The 19,435-nt window shown below is 44.8% G+C and overlaps 1 protein-coding gene and 1 long non-coding RNA gene across 13 annotated transcripts in view; one reads left to right on the top strand and one right to left on the bottom strand.

Moving 5' to 3' along the window:
- NEDD4L (NEDD4 like E3 ubiquitin protein ligase) overlaps positions 1–19,435 on the top strand; it is a 338,650-nt gene that overhangs the window by 195,442 nt on the left and 123,773 nt on the right. Inside the window, exon 1 of one of the 12 annotated variants that reach the window (XM_077891790.1) lies at positions 2,666–2,730. The exons of the other annotated variants lie outside the window; for them this stretch is intronic. The gene's annotated coding sequence lies outside the window, so the exon portion shown is untranslated. Of the gene's footprint in view, positions 1–2,665; positions 2,731–19,435 lie in introns of those variants that run through there. 12 annotated transcript variants of the gene reach the window in all.
- LOC144310622 (uncharacterized) lies at positions 918–19,255 on the bottom strand. Its single transcript, XR_013376279.1, has 2 exons — positions 19,010–19,255; positions 918–1,318 (listed from the first exon to the last, which is right to left on the bottom strand). It is a non-coding gene; the product is annotated as an uncharacterized LOC144310622 (long non-coding RNA).

Below are 19,435 nucleotides of genomic sequence, written 5' to 3'. Positions count from 1 at the left end.
CATTGGCTCTTAATCCAGCTAAATCAATACATGACTGTAGTGGTACTTGTCAGTTTGAGCATTTCAACAGACTAGCTTCCATTCTCCCATGGAGAGCAGTTTTGGCATTTAAAGCACATGCTTTTGGAAAACAGGTTTGCACGTATGTAAACACAGGGTTAATCCTCCACACCCTCAATTCTAGAGCTGTTGACAAAGTCATGCTTTGTGGATTTTAAAATAAACTTTTTGTCACTCTTTACAGCTTAGTGTTTCCCCCCTCCCATTTTTTTTTTTTTTTTTTTACTCCCTCCTAAATAAGCTTCTTTGTTAAATAACTGATGTTTCTGGATCATGGAAAATAGAAAGCTTGAAACACACAGAATATATCCAAGTCGACAACAAATCTGATGACAGTTTTTGGAACGCTGGACCTTTATTACTTGGGTCCTTTTTGGCCCTTCAGAGAAATGGTAAGATTCCATGCTCGTGATAATATTGCTGACTTCTCACTGGAAAGCTGTCAGCTCTGGGCAGCCTTGTTTCTGTATGGTATTTAAGTTAACTCACTACAAAAACCACATTCACACCCTTCCTCAGTTTTCCTTCCTTTTTGGGTCGGAATGGAGAAGGGTGGGGGGGGGGTGTATTTTTTTTTCCCCCCTGTCTGGCATATAGGAGAGAATGTTTTCTCCAGCTGGGCTCCTTTTTTCTCCTGCTTCCATGTCTGACAATCCTATTATGAGTGAGATCGCCACATACACGCGCGTGCACACACACACACACACACACACACAACCTTATTAAATGAAAAATCTAGTAGTGGGCAGACAGCGAACTGACAGTGTTGTAAGCTGGGCCTCCCTCCCCTTAGCTATTTTGCTACTTGTAGATCATGGTCTAATTATTTAGCATTAAAGGGACACTCATTCTGTGGGGTGTGTAATCATATTTATAGTACCTTTTATTAGTTTGCATTCCATCGTGGTAGTGTGGTGATATCATAAATAACAGAGAAACAATATCCGATGCTTGTGGAAGGGTTTTCTTGCAGCCAGGGCCTTTTTTTCCTCGTGGTCGTCGGGTGTGCCGGGGGGAGCCGGGGGAAACGCGCCGTGCGCTCCTGGGTCCAGGGCCGCGTCCCCGGGCTTGGTTGGAGAGCCCGAGCGCCCTGCCTCGTTCGGAAAGGCCCGTCCGGTGGATTCGACGCGGTTTTAGATTTATAGCAGCAGGGCTTGGACTGCGTTTGCTGCCTTCGTCAGCTGTGAGAGCTGCCTGCTGGGGCCACTCCTGTCTGATGGAAAAGCAGCAGCTGGGAAGGTGCTGTTTCAGGCTCTTGCTGTTTAAAAAAAAAAAAAAAAAAAAAAAGTGAGAGCGAGAGGGAGAGGGAGAGGGGGGAAAAGTCTGCAGAGCCCACAAGCTGGCATTGGAGGGGGAGCCCGCGGTCATGTGGCCCCGGCCATCCTACCCTCTGCCCCAGGGCGGATGAGGGCTTCTTGCTCTTATCCAATCATGCCTGGAATGCCGCTCGCCACTTGGGTTATTTCTGCTATCTGTCGCGCTCGGGGCCGCAGTGCTCACGGTTTGGCAGATGGGACGCTTTTTCTTGGAGTTTGCGTCTTCGGTTTTTGACTTCTGGCAGCGCCGGGCCCCCGCTTGCCGCTCGCCCGCCGCCTCCCCGCCCCCCCGGGCACCATGGCCCATCGGCTTCGGTTTCATTTTGGCTCCGGCCGCAGCAACACGGCCCCCGAGTCCGAGATCCCGGACCGCGAGGGGGAAGAGGACCTGGCCGCGGCCTTCCACACGCTGCCGCGGCGCAGCGGCCCGCACGGCCTGGCGGCCCCGGGCGCGGGGCGCGGCCTGCACGAGGCGGTGGGCGCGCTCAAGCGCAGCACGTCCATGTTCATCCCGCAGCTGCTCGGCCCGCTCGACGCGCGCCCCACGCGCAGCTCGTCCGTGCGCATCTCGCTGCAGCGCAAGGCGGCCGACGGGGCCCCCGAGGCCCGGGACGCGGCCCCGCAGCCCGCCGAGCCCCCGCAGCCCGCCGAGCCCCCGCAGCCCGCCGAGCCCCCGCAGCCCGAGCCCGAGGCCGAGCCCCAGCCCCAGCCCCAGCCCCCCGGCAGCGCCCGCGGCCCGCAGCTCAACGGCGCGGACGCGGCGCCCAGGCCCGCGCGGGGCCCCGAGGGCGGCGGGGGGCCGCGCGCCCAGCACCGCGCCTCCAGCGCCGACGTGCGCCAGGTGCGGCTCACGGCCTGCGGGGCGGACGGGGCGGCGCCCGAGCCCCGGCGCTGGTCCCTGCAGCACGTGCCCGATGCTTCTGGAAGCCCCGGCAAGCGCTGCTTCGTCTTCCAGCTGCAGCCGCCGCCGCCGCCGCCGCCGCCCGGCGCCCCGGGGCCCCCCGGGGACTTGAACTTCGGCTTCACCGGCACCAAGGGGGACCGGCTGGTGAGGTACCCGCGCATCCGGCTGGAGCGGAGCACCTCGTACCCCACGCAGCCCCGAGCGGAGCGCGCGAGCCCCACGGAGGAGCGGGGGCGCCCGGACACGCCGCCGCGGGGCCGCAGGGGGGCCCCCGAAGCGCGCCGCACCAGCTCGGGGGAGCGGGCGCCGCAGGGGCAGGGCTGCACCTTCAAGATCCGGCAGGATCAGAACGCGGGCCAGCAGCACTTCAGGATTCTCGTGACGCGGGGCCCGGAGGAGGCCCCCCAGGGCCCCGCGGAGGAGGACGCAGGCGGCCCGGCCGGCGCCCCGGTAAGTCGGCGCGCGTGCCCCGGGGGCGCGGGGTCGCGGGGGGCCGCTCCCGCAGCTGCCGGACTCCGACCCTCCGCCTCCCCTTCCGGGAGCCTCCCTCCTCCGGGCTGCCCTCGCGGGTCTGGCCGAGCTCCGGGGCCGTGATTTGCAGCCCAGGTCTGGGGCAAGGCCCCTAAAGCTAGTCTGCGTCCGGGACGGTGCGTTGTGGATCCCAAAAGTCCGATGACTCCCGCTGGGGGATCCAGATGACCGCTCCTGCCTGCTTGCCGCAAGCCTTCCGAAATTAAAGAATTTTAAAAATGTCTTGCTTGAAATCAGTCTGTGCCGGTGGTGTCCCAGCGTGTGCATGTTGGAAGTGCATGTAAAAGCTGCTTGCAAATAGAGCCCGGGATAACGCTTTGCTTAAAAAATAACCGGTTCTCGTGAAGGGCGGTTGTCACAGGAACTGGAGTCTCGCCTCCTTAACAGTGAAGTGCACGTAGGGTTGGTCAGTTCCTCCGAAGGGCCTCTGTGCTGTGGAGGGTTGACCCTTGTTAACATAATGTATGGTCTTTGGGGTTTGTCCCATTAAGGTGAACAAGAGTAGTCATCCTTGTGGGACAGTAAGAAACGTGTTTTTGAAGCAGATTGGCTTGTGGGCCCGAGCTGGGCAGGACTGCTTGGGGACTTGCTAATGGTCAGACTGCGGTGGCCGTGCAACTTAACACTGGCCACTTGAATGTCTACCCGGGAGGCTGTATATAGAATAGCTAAGGGCCCTGTCTCCAGCTGTGGAAACAGGCGCCCTGCAACAGATTTTGGCCTTTATTTCTCCTGTGTTCTCGATCTCTCCCTCTGGGTGAGACGGAGCATGGAAAGACAGCTGCTCCTTTCACCAAGCAAATGATGACTCTGCAGCTTTTGTGGTTTGTAGTGGGGTGAAAAGTTTTATCACTTAACTTTCTCTTACGTAGCAATGACCAGCCCCTGAGTGCTCTATCTAAACAACAAGCTCCCTACATTTTGAAATGGATTTTTTTTTCCCCTGGATTTAGTTGATGACCAGTTTGGGGATATGATCGTGGACATCCAGGGAACTTTTTGTTTGGGTTTTTGGCTGTACGTTGTGACTTTTCAAAGTGGATGACTGAGTATTAGTGTGGAATTGCATTATCTTTTATTGCTGTGTGTTGAGAACTGTTTTTGGCTGCTCGAGTGACCTTTATCACACTGCTCCACCAGTGGTTTGCACCATTTTGAGGGTATAATCAGATGCTAAATGCAAATAAGATACTCTTCTAGAGTGTTCTGTAAATGTTTCTTCTTTCTCTTCTGTGCATCCTTTTATCTCTGACCCTTTTGTTAGGAAATGTGTTTGCGTGCTTTGTCTTGATCCGAACTGATATAACTTTTATGTAATAGTACAAATTTCAATAACATTTTGATATTACGATAGTTCTAAGCTTCTCCTCAAGAACATACATCACAACAGTGGTAGGCTCCACTGGGCAACACAATTTCGTGCCCAACTTGCACCACCTACCAGCTGGAGTTTGATAAACAGAATGCATTCCTAAAGTTTCGGTAACTATTCCGTTATATTACCAAACACTTAAGTCATTTTGCAGTTAGATGTTGAAGACAGATGGATTTATATAATTAAAGTCTCATTTGGCTTGAGATTTTTAATGTAATTAGGAAACAAATAGGATGTACTAAAAATCACGCGTACTTAGAGACAAGGACTACTCTAACTTGAAAGGACTGTTGGAGCAGAAAACAGATTTCTTCCAATTTGAAAATTTAAAGTCTTAGAATAAAGAGCCTTGCTTAAGTTCTCTTGTGTGAATTTCATAGGTGTCGTTTGCATGTGAATTTCTACATACCTGTGTATTTTAGTTCATGTGCAGAAATTAGTAAATGGTAAGTAGCTGGGTTTTCTTTGTCTTCCTTTTTTTTTTTTTTTAAGCAAAAACTTCTTTCTTTAAGAAGCAGAAACAAAACTCGTCACGTAACAAAACCGTCTGCTCCATTCAACACTTTGTACGTGTTTCATACAGGCAGGGGTGTTAAGTGTAGGCAGCAGCTGCCCTGGCCTTATTTATCTTGAGGGAAAACATTCACTGGGGCGTCTACAGTCTGGCTGCCACCAGGCTTTTTTGATGGTTCACATATCTGCTGTTTTGGTCAGAAGGGTAACTTCATTATTAGTTTATGTGAAAAATTAACTAAAATCTGTTGTAGTCTGGTTTTTAAATAACATCAGAAATCTTTCTTGATTGGGCAAACCGCTCAGGATGCCTTTTACAAATGCATCGTGTCGCATAGTCTGCGCCTTAGACCTTATTTCAAGGTTCCCCTGTTGAGTGTTTGTCTGTGTCTCTGTCTCCCAAACATCCTGTGACAAAGAAGTCTCAGATGTAACATGACTTCAGAAAATGTTACCCAGCTAGATTCCTGGGGGGGAAGAAATAGGTAGCAACCCCTTGTGCTGATGGTTCTCCATCTGGTGTGCCACCCATTCAGTAAAGTAGAATGGGTTCTTGTAATCACCAGTTACGTATTTCAGAGGGCTTAAAACTGAGGAATTCCATTTGTGGCTTTTTAAAAAGATTATTTGTTTGAGAGAGAGAGCGGGAGAGAGAACGAGCAAAAGCGGGGAGCAGCAGAGAGAGAGAGGGAGAAGCAGACTCTCCGCTGAGCAGAGGGGCAGCCCACGTGGGGCTCGATCCCAAGACCCTGAGGTCATGACCTGAGCCAAAGGCAGACACTTAACCGACTGAGCCACCCAGGCCACCCCCATTTGTGGTGTTATTAACGGTATTTTAACGAATGACTTGTTTTCTTCGTTTCTGACTTACTTAGTTTGGTTGTGGAAGGCTTAACTGTATTCGAGTCTTTCTGAGGAAGTGGGATCCCTGTTTCCCAGCATTGGTGCCCCCTTTCAAAAACAGTTTCAGGCATAATCGCTGCCACGTTCTGCATTCTGCAAGCTGAATTTTCTGATCCCCTTAATGTCATTAAGTGTGTAAGGCCCACTGTGTATATAACATTACGCTGGGTGCTTGGAAAGTTTCTGGGGCTATCTTCAGTTGCTTCCTGACACGGTTTGTAACATAAACGGAGGAGGACCGGTGGGGACAAAAATAGGGTTTCTCCTGCCCACTGCATGTATCAATAGGGAAGGGAGTGTTTCTCCTTTACTTCGACCCTAGGTTCTCTGCACTTTCCTGTGTCCTCTCAGTGGACATACACTTTGCAAAAGTAGTGTAATCATCTGTTGGGATTAAAAATTAATTTTACTATAAAAACAAAAGAATATTCAAACTATTTTTATTTGAAGATTTTAGTGTGACTATCTTTTAGAGATCATGATTTTACTGCACAGAAAAGCCTTGACATTAGTACATTAGTAACTTTTTCACCCTAAAAAATAATTATTTTTATTATTATATGCATAAACCACCCTTTGTTTACAGACAGACTAAGAACACTGTGATGAATAAGCAAAAAGCTACTATTTCTTTCATTCCCTGGATTTCTGATCGGATTTTATAAACATGTTTTCCCTTGAATATAGTAACAACCGCCTAATTAGGTTGTATGAGAATATTCCAATACTGTACAACAAAATTTCAGCTATTCCCATGGATGCTTTGATGTGGCCTTGCTCAGAGTTGACACTGATAGGAGTTGTTAAAAGTGTCTCTGTAGTACGTCATCACTTGAAGAAGGCCTTCATTTATTTCACTTAAAACTAACATCCCATTGCAAAAGCATTACCTCACTCAGCCTTCCTTGCTATTGTGTGAAATAGTGGTATTTTTCTGTTTCCAGTGAAGGTAGGTGATCCTGTCCTTAGGTGTAACTGCCATATTATATCACTTTGAATGTGCATACTGGGAATTTTAAAAAAATATCTTTGCGCAATTTAAAAGTCTGTGTAGCCAAGAGGCAGTTAAATGCTTCCAGCGATGTGACATTTTTGCTGAAAATTTCGGAGATGGTACCCCCAGTTGGTGCTTTAGCGTAATGGAGAGAGAGGGCAGCTTTGGAGACCTGAAGAGGCAGCTCGGCAGTTTACTGACATGTCTGGGGAGAGCTAAGTACCTTTTCTGAGCTTATTCTTCAGTGAAAAATGAGGATAAAAACATCCAACTCCCAGGTTTATGGTGATGTTTAAATAAGGCAGCATATGTTGAAGGACCTGATCCGTGTTAATGTTGGGGTGGTTTTCCTTCTTAACCAAATAGTTGTACAAATTTTTCTTCTTCAAGGAAGCTAATTGAGTTAACTGGAACAATCAGTTTTTGATCAGCATTAGGCACAGCATGGATTTAAGGCATGCCTGGAAATATTTAATAACTAACTTTGATACGCTATCCGATGTCCTCTCATCTGTCCTGAGTCTTTGGCTGTTGGATAAATCAGCATCGCAGATCCCCAACACCACCTGTGATAATTGGTCTTAGAAAAGACTTGAATTCTTTCATGAGCTCTGCATTGTAGAAAAGGACCTTTAATTGTATTTGCTGTATTGAAGTTTGAAACTTTAAAGCCTTTTTTGGCTTCGTATCGCTTTGCTGTAATGCTTCCATTGGTTTAGGCTGCCTGCTCATAGGTTGAGGCTTTTGAGCAGCAGTCTGATGTTATCTGTGCAGGATCTCCACGTTGTGAGATTTGCAAATTAGGGTAGTATTTTGGAATTGGCCTTATCAGATACTGCCTTTTAGAGGGTATTCATAGATGCCACAGCTGCTTCTCTTGGCTGAGCCTGGAGCCGGAGTTCCTAGGCGTTGAAATTAATCTATAATTTTGTAACACGTGTTAATAAGAAATCTGTTATCTCCACATAAAAGTTCACAAAACCAGCAGAGATTTACTCCATGTAAGAATTATCTTAAAATTTAATAAATGTTGGGTGTCTGTATAGTTGGTTTAAAAACTGATTGAGGCTAATCTAAATGTTAATGTATTTGTACAACTTGAGATGATAAAGCATATTTTTAATAAAAATAATTAAGCACATAGTATTGCTGAGCTAGATTACTGCCCCCAAAATTTTGACCTTTTTTTTTCCTTAGCTCTTAATGATACTACCAAGACATTTGCAATAATGAGGAAAAAGCAGGAAATTCACAGTGTCGAAACTATTGATCAAATGCGTGAATGTCAGAATATCTTAAGTTTCTCCACTGTAATTGCCAAAAGAAGCTTGGAAAGCTTAGTACATCTAGTGATTATTGAGAAGTTAGGATCCTGTCTTTGATCATCCACTTCCCTTGATTCATACGAGGCAGCACAATATATCCCATATCCTGCTGTATATGTCCAGCTCCAGTTTAAAGATTAAAAGAGCCTAAAGGGATAGAGTGTTGAAAATATTAGTTATAAAATGTATTTCAGGAGGTCTGTGATTTTTCTGGACAAATGGAGGTTAGTGAAAGTATTTTAGCTTGATTCCTTAGGCATCCTGGGTGGATAATGTTCTCGTGGATGTTCCTTTTTGAACCTTGTTTATTCTGCTAACAGCTTATTTGGGCGAACTGGAATACGGAGGAACTATAAAAGAACAAGTGAAACAGGTGGCCTGAGAATAAGTGGTTGATGTCCTGGCCGGTTTTGTGCTGTCCTGAGTTGACACTTTGGTGGTCTCTAGGCATCACCACGTCGCTACAGGAAGTTGAGCTTTCAGTATGGAGGATGAAAGAGATTGAATTTCAAGAAGCCTGCTTTTTATACCCTGATCATTTTAGAACCATGGGCTGTTCTGACACTTTGGGACAAAGTGCTTAATGTGAGCGGGGAGGTCCTGAAATGAAAACATTAGAAATTGACTTGGAAAGGACCCTCTTTTCTTCAGATTGGCTGTGGTCCCTACACTCAGTGTTTAGATACTTTGTATCTATTCCTTTAAGCTCCTTCCTTAACTACCTATTCTTTGAAACCATTCTGTGTTTATTTTAGTGTTAAGTATTGTGCTATATTTTGCTTACTGGGTAAGCCCAAAGAGAGGGAATTACCCCACGGAGAAGAGATCAGCATTTCCCCTAGCAGATCTGCCTTTCAGAGCCTCTGAAATTTGTATAGCCTTCTTTCATGATTTTTTTTTTAATTTTATTTATTTATTAGAGATAGAGAGAGGCAGAGACACAGGCAGAGGGAGAAGCAGGCTCCATGCAGGGAGCCCGACGTGGGACTCGATCCCGGGTCTCCAGGATCCCGCCCTGGAACAAAGGCGGCGCCAAACCGCTGAGCCACCCGGGCTGCCCTTTCATGATTTAATTTTTATAGACAGGAGTGAGCCAAGGGGCTTTTATTTTTATTTTTTTAAAGATTTTATTTATTGATGAGAGAGAGAGATGCAGAGACACAGGCAGAGGGAGAAGCAGGCTCCATGCAGGGAGCCCGACGTGGGACTCGATCCCAGGTCTCCAGGATCAGGCCCTGGGCTGAAGGCGGTGCTAAACCGCTGAGCCACCAGGCCTGCCCCCCAAGGGGCTTTTATATCCCTCATACAGTAACTCAGGAGTCTACTTTCAGTCTGCGGTCTTTGGTCTTTCATCATATTGCTTACCTCTTTCTTGGGGGAGCTGCTGGGGCAGGGTAGGATTGGTACAAGGCTATTAAGTGTTTGGTGATTCTAAATAGTTGGATAGATTCACAGTTTTGTTTTCTTACTCTGTATAGGTCAGCCCAGAACTGACAGACCTTTAAAATGGATTTAATGACCCACATGTCATAACTCCTCTATTTCCTTGACTTTTTAAGGCTTCACAGTAAATTGTACTTCTTGACCATTTTTATTTTCATATTCTTTTAAAATACATGATTTAGATATTTGACTCTCTTGAAGGAAGGGGAAAAAGCTGCTTTGGTTCAGGTTTTTTTAAGTTGAATAGAAAAGTGAAGTTGGAGCAGAAATATTGAAATGTGTATATTAAGCTCCAGCCAAGAAGCTTAGCACTTCTTCAAAGCAGGGGGCTTCTGGCTAGGAGTTACATTGCACAACTAACAAGCCTTTTTTACTTTCCTGAGGAGTTTGGCTGGTTTGACCACTGCTACACTAACAGCCTAGCTCTGGGGTTCTTTTGTATTCTGCTCATGAGTGAAAATGCCTTAATCTTGGGATCAGTTCAGTACGTACATACTGATTGTGTTTTCCACTTGAAAAAGACACTAAATTGTAATAAAACTCTAAACTTTTGATGCAGTTTTAATATTTAAGCTGATTGAACTTCTTACCATAGTCGAAACCATGCTTTAAAAAAAAAAATCCTGGTACAATATTCTACATTCTGCTCATTCTAATTAGCATGCATTATTAGGGTGCCCAATTACCATACTGTAGTAGAGGACAAAGCAGTAAAAATAGTTCTACATAAACACAGTGTGCCTGAGGGCCTGCCTGCATCCCCAGTTGAAATTATATTAACAAGAGATGCTCCTATATTTTATAATATGGCATTATTCTCTAGCTAATATATGCAGGAGTCATTTTTGAATTTTATATGCATAAACATTTATAGAGCTGTGAGTTCTCTTAGGAATAATGTCAGCCAGTTCCTTTCAGTTTAAAATGAGAAAACTGAGCATTATTTTTGCAATTACAGAGAACATTCTTTTTATCTCAGAAGTATGAGATGATTATTGTTTCATAATACCACATGTGTACTTCTTGTATATATACTGTACTTCTTGTTAGAAATGTGAAAGCTTGGGAAGCCTGTGTCTTAGAGCTTTCTAGGCGACAGCCAGGACAGTGGACATGAGGCACACCTAGCAGAAGCGTCATGTAGGTCCCACTCTTGTGCTGGTACCCAGCATAGACCATGGGTAACAGGTTGCTTACTCATGGGATGGGATGCTCTGGGTCATGGTGCACAAGAACGATGCCACAGAGAGGAAGATTGAAGCCAGATCTAGAAAGATGACCAGACTTTGTCACATGGCACAGTGGGAGGGGTTTTGTTTGGAATACCGAAGGTAGAAGTGACTGCCGTGACGTGCTTGCCTTCGTTTTCCCAGGAAATTCCTTGACCATGATCAGCAAGTGTCAACAAATTGTTTTTCAATGTGAAACATTGAAGAGTTTTGCAGTGTAGTTATCAGCATGAATAATTCTTGTCCTTCCCATCAAATGTTGAGTTGAATGAACTCCTTCCTTGCCTGTCTGCCTGCCTTCCACAGAGCTGTTCTATGAGAAACCTGCCTGGTCCAGGTGGAGGACAGAGAGATACCAAGGCAGTTCCTGCCCTTGAATAGTAGTAACAGAAATTAAACTGGTGCCTGTAATCTTTAATGTAATCTATCATAGGGCCATAATTCAAACAGGAATAAGTAAGCTTGATTCTTATTAATTGTCTGTGTATGTGCTGGAGAATTTATTCTGAAGAAAGGCTGAAGAAATGAATACTGTCAGCATTATTCTGACTTTCTATCTGTTCGAAATGACATTTTAACATAAGAAAATGCTCATCTGTAGTCTACATTATGATATGGGAACTGTTATGTATAGTATATGCATTTAGATATCATATGCATTTTGATTTAACAAAACAAATCCAGAAAATAACCCCACTTCCACCATTCACATTAACCATATTCACTTATATGTGGATACGGTCACTAAAATAAAATTAGTAATATTGATGAGATCTAAAACTTGAACCGAGAAATAAAGCTCAAGATTTATCTAAATCTAGGTATAAATAATTTCATATAAAGTATTACACACCATAGAATAAGAAGCAGTTAAAAAAAAAATCAGAGGGTGCCCGGGTGGCTCAGTCAGTTAAGCACCTGATTCTTGATTTCAACTTAGGTCAAGATCTCAGGGTCATGAGATGGAGCCGCACGCTGGGCTCCCTGCTCAGTGGGGAGTCTGCTTGAGATTCTACCCCCATCATGCGATCTCTGTGTCTAAAGTGAATGAAAAAAAATAAATGTTTAAGAAACAAAACAGAAACCAACCAGATCTGTGAAAGATCACTCCTAACCTTGGAAGCAGAAAGGGGAATCACCAAGAAAAGATGGACAGACTCAGCTATATACAAGTATTAAATTTCTAAACCATGAGAAATATTAACTCAGGAAAACAACAGATGTTTTTCTTAGTGATTAATACGACTTTCTCTCACAGTATATCTTCTCAGTGTCTGTGCTTCTACTTACATAATTTTGCTAACAGATTAATGTCTCTTGTAAAAGTTCTAGTGGATACCGGGAAAACAGTGAAGTCCCCCATTCTCCTGTTTTTCCCACTTCTGCCCTGGGAAGTAGGCATGTGCAGGTGAATCACACAGAGGGATGTTCGAGAAAGGCCTAATAGCTCATCCCCCAAGCTGCATCACTCTGTACCTTTCACATTATAAAAATGGTTAATGTAAAAGTGGGAGACTTTGTGGTTGCAAATAGTACACTGGCATTGTTGGTGGTATTCATGCACATGACTTTAGAATGATTGTCGTATGTCTAGGCGTTTAAAAATGATAAGGCAGGTTCTAGATACTGAAATTTGTGTGTTGAAATATTAGAGTTAATCGAGAGGAAATCATGAACCTAAACAGAAGCCTCTATAAAGAGATGTTTCTATTTTCTGCTTTTTCAGTAGTTTGCTTTCTGTATCCTTTACAAAGAACAGATGGATGGAAAGAAGGGCTTTTAAGATTACTGGCTACTGTTAAAATAATTTGGTGATTGTGCATTTGCATTCAGGTCTCAGCCATTAGACCTTTCAGAAAATGAATGCTCCTTTAATCCCTCCTTGAGTACATTTGTCACCAGAATTTTAAAATGTGAAATTTTCTTTTCAGCCCATACGTATAGGAAATAGCTAAATTGAGTTGTGTATGTCATTATTTTTTGCTCCTGCAAGCTAATCTCATAAGAAGAGGCTTCCTGAAGTTAACATAATTAGGTACTCTAAAATGTTCCGATTCTAGTTGGATTAATACCCCCAAGTTTAGATTGCCACTTGGAGCTTACTTGGCAGTTTACAGAGAAAGTGGCCTATATTTCATGTTTGAAAATCAAGGAGCCTAAAATTCACATCCCTTCAAATGAAGACGTGTTGCCCTAAGAGGTAATGCTGGCATCATTCATTAGAATCAGAGACACTTCGTAAGGAGCTGAGGCTTGTGTTTCTAGGGGGCTCGCTGAACGAGTGATGTGTTCTGTGTCTTGGCAGAGAGATGCTTTACTTTGCACACATTTTAAACTTGTGAAGGATGCCTAGGGTTTGGGGGTTATAGGGAACTGTGTTTGTCCCTAAGGAGCTGATCCTTTTGATGAGAAAAGGAGAATCACATAAACCAAGGACACAGTGATGGAGGTCGTATCAGGATGGCTCATTCCCTTTCTCGTTTTATCCCTGTCAGCTTCTGACCTAACACAAAAACACCGAGAAAAGTCGAAGAACAAAAAACCATCATTGGCCTCATCTGGGGGACCCTGGAAGGGGCCATGTGTTTAGATTGGAGATGTAGATAGATAGATAGATAGATAGATAGATAGATAGATAGATAGATAGATCGATCTGGGGACCATGACACAGCAGAAATCCTGTAAAGGCCATTCATTCTGTGATCCTCTGGAGCCAAAGGTAGATGTGACTGATGGACAAGATAGCTTGTGGATGGGGTCTGGAAGGAAGCAAAAGTATTCATCTTTGAGATCAAAGGTCCTGGGTCCGTGGCTTAATCCAGAAGGAAAAAAAAAGCTTAGGATCTTCTCTCTCGCATGCATGCGAATACTTAATAGGAAATTTTTGGGAACAGGTTTTCTGTGGTTTCTTTAAAGCAGAGGCTAGAAAAAAAATCTGCCGGCATACCCCCTCCCCCAGTCAGCATGACCTTTGCATTGAAGGATAACCCTAGCCTGAAGTGCCCAATGAAGTCAGTGCAGTTTTGCACTTCATGTCCTTATCCTGGTAATAAGGCAGAGAAAACCTGCAGGGTTCTAGATGCTGGTGATCTTAATTTCAATGCCTTTGTTTAGAATCGGCTTTGGGGTGAAGGAGATGGTCTTGTGTTTCTGACTCATGGAAGCATAATAGTCATTTACACTTTTCTAAGGCTCCCTGTTTCTCATAGATGAAACCTTTTTCCTTTTTTTTTTTTTTTTTTGGGCTATTAGAACAGATGGGTGGAACTCCTCCGTTGGGCTGCCTGGAGACTGGTAAAAATAATTTGTGAGGTTGCTAGTAGACGAGATGATAAAGGTTTATGCAGTGAATTCATTGGATACTTGCTGCGTGCCAGACAGCATTCTAAGTTCTAGGTATACAGCAAGGAACAAACTCCAAAACCCTTCGCCCTCATGCAGCTTACATTCTGATAGTGTGGAGAGAGCAAAATAAGTAAAAAAAAATCCAGATCAGTTCCATGGAGACTTAGCAGGGAAGGTGGGTGCAGAGCACTGCCTTTACATTTTATTTTAGATTTTTTTTTTTTTTTTTTTAAGGAGGAGCATGAGGCCAGGACGGGGGCCCACGGGGCTGAGCTGCAGGGATGTCAAGACACAATGGTGAGGGGGGTGGACAGGTCGTGGAGGGCTGTGAGGAAGGCTTTGAGCAGCAGAGTGATGGGACCCCGACTCCATCTTCGTAGACGGGCCACCGGGCTCCTGTCCCCAGGCTACAGGCCGCTTGGTGTGGCGTGTCGCCCGGAGGTGCCAGAGCTGGCTGGCCCACGTGCTGTGCCCCCTCCGTAGGTCTGTTCTTCCGGACACTGGGGCAGCCCTCACTTTCTCAGGAGTTCGTCTAACCTCAGCACTTAGGCCGTCAAGCCTTCATACTTAGACTGTCATTTTCACGTTGCAGTGCCGAGAAAATGGGAAGCTTTTATTCTCCTTAAGCGAGTGTTATTTCAAGATGCTTTCTGCTGCCTGTGTCATGCCAGGACGTGGGCGGATTTATTTTTGCAGTTTTGCACCAGGGAGTCTGCTTCTGATTTGCAGATTGCATTTATTATAAGGCATATTGTCCATTGATGAATAATGTGTGGGCTACAAAGCAGATCCTCAGCTTTTAAAATAGCTCATTTATCCCGCGGGGCTCACCCCCAGAGAGAGGCAGCCCCTTCCAAAGTGTTGTCCAGGAGCAGGGGTTTATCCATCTGGTTTCCCATTTCCAAAGTCCCTGTTTTTGCTCTCCGGCTCATCGTTGTTTCCCTGATGGGCTGAGGACGTGAAGCAGACCCACACGATCTCAGTTCACGGAGAGGATGTGAGGTGGGGAGAGAGAACTTTTAAGTCAAGGAAATAGATGCTTGTTGGTCTCAGCTCCTGAAAATTTCCTGTATAATGTGGTTGAGAATAAAGGGAAATGCCAGGCGTCATGCTTTGTCCTGAAGCCCTGTAGCCACAGCCAGTGTATATCCTCGTTGCTCTGAACTGACCAACTGAGGCCCTGGGCAGAGGCTCTGGGTTTGGGGGCGGGGGAGGCTGAGGATTCCACAGAGAGCAGAAAGTTTCATTAGTGAGAACACTCGTGGGGACATTCTCACCACCTCATGGCCACAAAAGGGTCACAGGTGGGGGGGTGGGGGAGGGGGTAGGGCATGAAGTGGTTCCAGGCCTCCTCCCTACCCGGCAGAGCCCTGCGATGCCAGTGATCTTTGCTCTCAGAAACCTCCCCACAGATTGCTTTTCCTTTTGAGCAGGTTTCTTGTTTGGCCTGGGATGTTGCAATCGGCTCTCAGTGGCCAGGTGGCATCTGTTGGAATGCTGGTGTGTGTTGCCAAGCAAAACAGATGCAGGAAGATTTGCCTGAAGTGGAGGGGAAGCAGGGAAGGCGAAGGGGGGAGGAAGTGGGAGGTCGTGCTGGGGACGAGAGTGGGATTAAACCATATTTATCTGTACAAGGGGAGGGCATTGCTTTCTGAGTCTCAGAAAATCCTTCTCCTCTCAGAAAATCATGCAAGTATTTCCAAGCCTGTTGAATGCCTCTCTTTCATGGCCCACTGTGCATTCAGAATGATGTGTAAATGGTTCAGTACAGCAGAAAGAATTATTGACCTTCTGCCCAGTGCAAGCCACTGGTCATCAGGTTTTTAATTTTATTTTAATTTATTGCTGTTTCTGTCTGTTAATAGGTTGACCCTTAACAGGATAGAATCTGCCAAGGGTAATGCAGACTGGATAAAAAAAATTTCACTGATTCTCATCATCCAGCTCATCAAAGAATCCTGTGGCCATGTGCGGTTTTATTGATGGGAGGGCAGTGGTTGGGGAGGCCACTGTACCTGGGTGATGCTGACGTGTAGTCGGGGGGGTGAGAACAAGTAGTCTAAAAGATTCATGCTAGTAAGAACCTAAATCTTGATGTTCTTAATTAAAACCTTGGTGGCAGTGCTGACGCAGTGTATGCATTTTCACCTCCAGCCCCAATCCACAAAATAAGTTTCCTTTCAAATGAGGCTGTACAATACCACCTGTGCCTTAAGAACAATAGAATGTTCCAGCTGAATATTTGCAAATGTATATGGGAAAAAAAGCTTATCTCCCAAAATAGCTTAGAATGAAAGGGATAATTTTCTCCTCCATTTCCAAATGCAAGAAGTAAGTGAAAGTGGGATTCTAATTCTAGACTGGCAAGACCGGTCTCTCCTGTTCTATCTTACGTGCAAACACCACTTTTCTCCAGGTAGCTAAAGTATCTTCCTTCTGTAAATACTGACTGCATGCAATTTTGTGTCACTTGAAAACTCCCCTTCTTAAAAGTGTTGACCAGTCGTCCAGGGTTCATGAGTTGCAGAGAAGTGGTAGTAGGCGGTCTGGTAATAGGTGGTCTCTCCTTTATAATATTTAAAGCAAAGTATTAAAAATGCACAGGAAAAAAAAAAAAAAAAAAAAAAAAAATAAAAATGCACAGGACCTTAAAGGTCACGTGGGCCAGTGTCTCGTTTTTTAAACAGGAAAGTTTGGTGTCTTGTCCAAGGGCACACACCCAGGAAGGTGGTTGTGGAAGTTGGCTATCAGGTGGCCCGATGCCCAAACCACTGGTCTTCCCACTCCCCCAGCACAGGAGACAATTAACTGTTGCTCAGTCTTGGCCATTGGGAGTCTTTTGCAAATGAACTGCCCAAAGAGCATTCACCCTCCTCTGCTCTCCTTCAGACCTTCGTAAGGACAACACTTGGAACCTACATCAATAAGCTTTTTTTTTTGGACTCACCGTTAACCCTCTGAGCCATGGATTATTATATAATCTGGTCGTCTTTATGTAAATAAGTACTTTTTAATGATGCCATCAGGGTCTGATGAGGTATATAATCCACTTTTCTTCATCATGACAGTTCTCAGGACGCCCGCGATCTGTGAGAGGAGCTTGCAGTGACCACTTCTTGGGGGTGTCACTGCACTTGGCCCACCTCCCTCACCTCATTGGCTGCTTCTTATCTGCCGAGGACACAGAAGGTGTCTGGGTGTGCTTGGTAGGACTGTTTATGAGGGAAGAATAAATAGGCTGAGGGTAGGGATTTGAGTCATGCTCTTTGAATTGAGTGCCTGCGATCTGTTTTTCTTCCTCCCCCACATCCCTTTGCCTGTTAACGCTCCTCTTTGTCCTCTCGGAGCACGTCCGGAATCAGATAGGTTATTGTAAGATTTAAGTTTAAACATTCAGCGGGATAATCTGTGCCAGCTGTAGCATAGTTCCTGGCACATATTAGTACTTAATAAATCTTAGCTGTCTTTATTGTTCTCTCCGAAGGAGATGATGTAAATTCTTCACAGATGTGTAGAGATTGGATCGGTTCACTGCCTATCAGCTGAATTTCTACTGGCAAACACATTTTCAGTTTATCTTCGTTTCTTAATGGCTATCTGGATTTTGTCCCTCTCCTTGAGGGTTAATAAATTTTCTACTGTGCTGAATGAGAACCACGGAAAAAAACATCAATAAAAAGCATTCATTAAAAAGATTTTATGATTCGTTAGACTAACAGGTGTCAGCAACTTTTATTTTCATGACTAAAGTTAAGAGGACTTTAAAGACTTAAGTGGTTTATTCGCTTTAAAAAAATTATTTATTCATGAGAGACAGAGAGAGAGAGGCAGAGACACAGGCAGAGGGAGAAGCAGGCTCCATGCAGGGAGCCCAATGGAGGACTAGATCCCAGGACCCCAGGATCATGCCGTGAGCCACCCAGGCATCCTTTTTCTCCTCTTTTTTAAAGGCCAAACCAAGATTGCTTTTTTGGTAATGCCTGCCTTTCCCCTGAATGTATTTCTGAAAAAGTTCTTTGATATTCATTAAACTCACACAGAGTTGTCATCATTTAAGAGTTACCCTTTAGATCTCTGTAACTTTTTAAAACCAAATCATAAATCAAGATTTGCAGGTGTTTGGGGATCGATAACCTCATCGACAGTTATATAATTGCACCTACTGATGGTGTAGTTTGCTTGTGAGTAAGATAAAAATATAGGCAGCCATCCAGTAGTTTCCCCCATTGGTAATCATGGACCGTTTGATAAGAATTATATTAAAATCTTTTTTGTGCATCTTCCCTTCTTCACACTGAATGTGCCACTCTAATCTGAATTTCAGGAGTCTATTAATAAAGTGTGTGTAAAGAATTAGTTGCTAATTTTGGATGTGCTTGAAATGAGATTGTCAGCAAATTACAACTTCAAATGTAGGACTGCAGTTTGTTAAGGATTGGACATCATCCGTGGTGTGGAAGATAAATTCCAAACTTAACGAAAAATATGTAAGCTTCATTACTTCTGATTTTTTTCCCCTCTATTGGACCTTCCTTGATGTACTTTTAAGATGCTTCAAGCATCCTAGAAGATGATAGCTTTTCTGTCCAGACTTACGTTAAGATGTTACAGTGTTCAACCTGTTAGTTAACTCTTTACTGATTAAAGAGTAAACCTAAATAACATTCCTCCACCTGAGTCAGTAGATAATAGCTGTGAAATGGGCTACAGTTCAGTGGTAACACTGGCAGAAAATGAATATTACTTAATTCGGCCTCCCCCAATTTAACAAAAAAGAATAAACTAAGTCCAGGGAGGTTGTGTGGTTCATCAGCTGTTGCCACCTTTGGAAACACTGACAGTCAGGATAAGTGACCCTCCTGAATGCCTTTCGCATTCCAGGTACTGTTCTAGAGTTGCAAGTAATGAGAATAGAGATGTGGCCACTGCTCCGAGGCAGTTTAGGTTCTAGCTTGTATAATGATCATGAATAGTACAAAGATACTAATAAGTAAAATAAGTACATATTCTCCTAAGTATGCCAAAGGAAGTAGACGGGAAGCTGAGACAGAGAAAAATAATAGAGGCCTACCTGAAGAAGGGTGCTCGTGACAAACCCCTCCTGAGCTGACTGTACACCCAGGAGCCGGTGGTGCGGGTGGAGCCACGCCAGGGTAAGTGCAGTTGGGCAGGAGGCCCCAGGACACGGAGGTCCTGCTTTGGGAAGAGAATTGCTCTCACAGTGCTGTGAGAGTGGGCACTGAGGGGAGGAGATCGGGACCCAGGATGATTTCAAGGAACAGTCTAGATCTCTAGGTTGTTCACAGCACAGAATCTATCCATTTGTCTGATTGTAAATGACATGGGGGCCCCTGGGTGGATAAAAATAACTTGAATTAACTCTGCTGCTCTGGAACCTGGAAAATAAAGCAGCTATTCAGAAAAGTAGCGATCCTTGGTATTTCTAGAAGGAAAGAAGAATCCCTATTTCATGTTACCTTTGAGATTACAGAGGATC

This window comes from Canis aureus, chromosome 1 (assembly GCF_053574225.1).
Source record: "Canis aureus isolate CA01 chromosome 1, VMU_Caureus_v.1.0, whole genome shotgun sequence".
Lineage (NCBI taxonomy): Eukaryota > Metazoa > Chordata > Mammalia > Carnivora > Canidae > Canis > Canis aureus.
This window is presented reverse-complemented; position numbering and strand designations above follow the sequence as displayed.